Here is a 5,361-nt window from a genome sequence, read left to right on the forward strand (position 1 = left end):
AAAATAGGGATTTAATTGAAAGAAATTAAAAATTTTTGGAGCCATAGTATAGTTACTGAAAAGTCCAGGGTTTAAAGCACAAATTTCAGCATCAGATCACTTGAGAAGAAGGCCATTGGGCTATTTCTTTTAATCTCTTTGGGCCAAAGCTTCCTAAGCCCAACTGAAAGTCCAAGAAAAACAAGCAGACCTCTTTTTCCAATCAAGGCAAATCGAAAAAAAGCATGGGTTTTAACATTCAATCTCAAGTCAAGACCCATCTAAAACAAACCAAAACCCTTTTACTAAACCCAACCAAACCAACCTTAAAGCCAAAACTTAAATTTTCCTACAAAACCCAACAAGATAAAATCAACTAAAAATATTGAACCCTAATTACGCCCTAGAGTTTAGAATTATTCTGCCCAAAAACCTACTTAACACATGAAAAAGAGGATTAAAACTTAGAAGGGGCAAAATTGATTGATAGCAGAAGTTTTTTGGGCCATAGTAGAATTATGCAAAAGTTAGGGGTCAAAATGAAAATTTTAGAAGTTATCATGCATCTTCTACGAAGCAACTTCCAAACCACGGCCTTTTTTTTTTTAGGGAATAAACCAAGTCGAAACCATTCCCAACCTTGTAACATAATTACCAAAAACATCAACTAAACTACCTAACTTTAGTAGAAAAGAAAAAGGTTATGGGACATGAACATGCAAAGACAGGAAAGAACAAGGCAACGCGAGAAAGGAAAAAAAAGGACAAACATGCATGACCAAGAGAAAAAAATAGCCCCAATCAGATTTATTTGTACATCTTATCCTCCTCTATTGCATCAAAACATTGAGTAAACCACATTCATCCAACCCCAGACAAAGTTATCCATTGAGGTGCAAAGTCATTCCAAGCAGTAATAACCCAAAAGGCATAGATTTCATGGATTTTGCTTCATGCATGAATTAGAAGGAATAAGAAGTGGAGTTATGATTACCTGAGGATGAATCTTGAACGAGGTTGAAGCAAAAGGAACAAGCAGACGATGATTCCTATGGGATTTTTTCGCAAACTTGCAAGCGTATCAGTCAAACGGAGTTGCAGTTTTGGGGAGCAAATTTGAAGCCTTTCCCAATGTTTTCTATGAAAAGTTTCTTAACAAACCTCCTTCCCCAAACTCCCTTGTTTGCGAAGAAATTGAAATCTTCTCAAAATAAGCTATATTGATAGAGAAATTTTGGTCACAACACGGCTGAAAAGTCAGCCTTGGTCGGAAATAATTTTTTTGCAGAAAAATTTTCTTTCTCTCTATTTTTTCTTCGTTTGCTGTTTTTCTTTCTCTTTCTTTCTTGCTCCGCCGCCCTTCCTGCTCTCTTTCGTTTATGAACCTTTTATAGGCACAAAACACCCCTTCAAAACCTAAGATTAATGGTGAAGAGTTGCTGCACTTTCTTGGCAAACTTTGAGCCATAGATGGCTCTTAATTCTGGAATTTTCCTGATATTTCCAACTAAGATGAGTTGGCATTGTACTGAAGGGATTAAAGGGAAACAAAAATGCGAGAAAATGGGTGGAAATGGGATCCAAATTGCTGCTGCAAAATCTTGTACTGTTTCTGCTTCTTCTTTGTACGAAGATTGCATGCACGCCTGGGCTCCATTTTTTCTTCTTTTGATTTGATTTAATTTTGTTGATTTTTTTTATTTTTGAATTTTTTGCTTTGCCTTTTCTTTCCTTTTTTTCGATTTTTTCTAAAAATGATTTTCCTCACGAAACAGAAACAAAACAAAATAAAATAAAATTTAACTAAAAGGAACAAAAATAGGAAAAATAAAAATGGTAAAATTTTGGTGTCTACATCTACAATATTCTACATCACCACTGAATCTATTAGTCATTTTCTGATCCAGAATCAATATCATCTCTTCTATGTCCTTCATCTTCAATGGGTTGTTGACAGCTCCTTTCTTCTTGTTGTGTATCTGTTTCTCCAACATGCTGCTGGTTATTACATGCTTGTGCATCACCACTTTGTCCTCCAATTGAGGAACCTACATGCTGCTGCTTATTATTAGACGCTTGTGCATCACCACTTTGTCCTCCATTTAAGGATCCTACATGTTGCTGCTCATGATTAGATGCTTGTGCATCACCACTTTGTTCTCCACTTAAACCATCTACATCGAAATTCTGGTTTTTAAAAGCCCGTGCATCACTACAATCTACATTATGCTGCTGGTTCTTGGCTGTTCTTCTACCAGCACTTTGTCCTCTAGTTGAATCCCTAATGAACAGCCTCCTCTTAGGACCTAGATGAGAAAAAGATTCCCCTACTATACTACCCTCCTCATCCAACTCTGTTATCAAAACACCACTCTTCTTCTACTGTGCTGGTTGAACCACTATGGGAGACTTGCAACTATTAATTTCTTCAACTGTTAGATGGTTACAATAGACTTCCATTACCTTGTACTTATAAGTCCAAGCCCAAAATTTGTTAACATCATCATCGGTGCACAACTCTCTCAAACCATTTGTTAGATCCTTATTTGGTTCAAGGTAGTAGTACATTATGGCAACTTTACGATGTCCCTTTTTCTCCACCATTTTATTTAGTTCAATGGCTGACATTCTTTCGGCATCACAAACATCTACATAGTCCACCTCTCCATTAGCATACCATACATACTGTTCCCACATAATTCTACCCCCATGATGCATCCAAATAGTAAACCATTCAGAATCAGGCTCTACAATGGCAATTGGGATAAAATAGTCAACAACATAACGACAAAACACATAAAGGTTGACAAATGAAATACTGAATTGGTCAAATTCAGCCAAAAAAAAAAAAAAAAGATCCTGAAGAAATAAAGTTGTCCCTTTTTAGCCATTAAAATACATCACTTTCAAACAAACCCCCTTTGTCTGACATTGTCAATTTACAACAAACAAAGTAGGACCACAAATTGGACCACCTAGTCTCCCGACATCACCATTACCCAAATATATACACAAATAAGTTTCATTACACATTCATATAAATAAATCTTAAACCCAAATGGATTACTAAACAAGATTTTCAATTATCGTAAACGCGGTACGGATCAAAGTAGTCGTCTCTCCTCCATATTCGCCACTCCATTTTTGCCTTTACAACCCCTCCTACTTCGGCAATTAGCACTTTTCCTGCAGCATCCGGATTGAGTAGTCTGATTTTTTCGCACTAGGGTTTTGGAGCAAAAGGGGTGGAAATTGTTAGAGGGAAAATCAGTGTTGAAAGTGTTTTTACTCTTTCTTTCTTTGCTCAGAGACTATAATGCCCTTGATATTTGATCGTGCGTCTCGCGAGATGATGTTTTTCGTCAATTTTAACTGTTGGGTTAGACAAAAGAGCTACAAATATGCCGTTTTATTAGATCGAGGGCCAAAACTTTATCGTTAATTGTTTGAGAGCTAAAACCTTACCTGAGAAAGAGTTGAAGAGTCATTGGGAATTTTTTCCCCTTACTAAAACATCTTATCATTATTTCAAATAAATTTTCTAATACTAGTTTGAGATAAGTTTTTAATGCAAAATAGTACATTTGTGCCATAAATTAGTAAGTTTTGACCATTAATCAAAATTTTCCATATTATTAGTAAGAATTACTATTTATGTATAAAAACATACTATACCTTGAAATAAACTTGCTCTCTAAAAAGTAAGTTTGATATATAAAGTAGTAATTTATTTATTTAAAAATTAAGTTTTATATCTATTCCATTTTACCTTTTGAGGTATAAAAATTGCTAATTTATTACATTAACTTACTATTTTAAATGAGAAACTTACTTCCTTATTTTTACGTATTATCCTATTTAGTTGGATAAATCCAACAAGTAATTAAACAATTGCTAAAAGTGCAACAACCTGTTAAATTTGCTTTGTTATCATAACTATCATTACTAAGTATTGTCCCTTTATTAATACTACTACTAGTTTATTTTTTTTTGGGTGGGTCCTGTACTAGTAGTCCATATTTGTGTTAGGTTTTGAGTGGTTATATTTGACATGTACACACAGTTACCACTTAATAAATACCGTTTTGTAATATATTGAACATTGATTTCTTGATTTGAGATTCAGATTAAAATATAAAAGATGTGACAAGATTACAATCAGTTCAATGTAGAACTGCTTAATAACTCCACTGAAGACTCAATGACTTCTATAGTTCTATTAAATGTTGAAGAAGAGAAACTGGAATTGATTAGATGCAACATGCACGCTTATTGTCACATTCATTTTCAGAGTTTCATGCAAGAGCGTCTGCAGCTTTAGTAAGATAACGTTAGCAGTTCAGAAGCTGGCAACAAGTGATCACAAAGTACCAGGAAAAAGGGCATACCAGTAAAACTAAAATTATGATGGGCATTCGAAGAAAATGTTCCTCTCTCCATTTTGATTACAGATAAAAGAAAAAGGGTTCGGAGAAGAAAGGAAAATATGCTGCAAATATACAAAAAATGTAAATTGGGATGCCAAGGTCCCATTTAGCCAGGTTTTACCTTCCACAAAATCTCCCCTGCATCCTATTATCAATCATCAAGAGCTATAAGAGAACAAGTGACGAGTCTTCTGGCGTATAGGATCCTGAAACCTCTTGATCAGTACCAAGAGCGTGCTAAAGACTTTCAAGGGGCAAAATGCTACCATCCAGTATAATTTTTGCTTTCAAGTCTATCCGTACTTCGAATAGCTAATAACAATCGACAGTTCACACACACACTGTTGTGCATCTAAAATTCCAAGCACAAAAGTCGATGCTCTTGCAAGGTCAGCTAGCTTATAGCTAGCGTCAACCATACTTCGACCTACCTTATAAAATATTAACCTCTCCAGAAGGCTAATATGAATTGTTCAAATGTCAGTGGTCTCCCACTAGATTGGTACATTCTATAGTTGTGCAGTTTGCAAGCATTTAGGCTCTTACCATGGCTCCGGGAACTTCAGAGTTTTTGTTTCGTGAGGTCTTCTGAATTATCTTCTAGATTTATCTTCTAGACCCTTTATGGTTTTAAGTATTCCAGTTTCTAATTTCCTGCCTGACAAACAGCAAAAGTATGCAAATGAAAAATCGTTGGACTGCTGGTAAACTACAGTTTTAACCTTTTATGATATAGCATCCATTTAAAAGGTTTGGCAAGTTCTTCTACATCCTAGACAGCTTAATTCTCCGTTCTCCATCACGGTAAGTTCAATATTCAGTGCTCACAATACTTACTGTGGAAAGTCACACTAAACAGGTAAAACAGATTTCTGTGGAACCTTATAGAAGTAAACAATGATTATAGTAGTAATAATCTATCAAGTAACGAAGACCAAACTAAATCATGTTCCAA

Source organism: Coffea arabica, chromosome 5c (genome assembly GCF_036785885.1).
Source record: "Coffea arabica cultivar ET-39 chromosome 5c, Coffea Arabica ET-39 HiFi, whole genome shotgun sequence".
Lineage (NCBI taxonomy): Eukaryota > Viridiplantae > Streptophyta > Magnoliopsida > Gentianales > Rubiaceae > Coffea > Coffea arabica.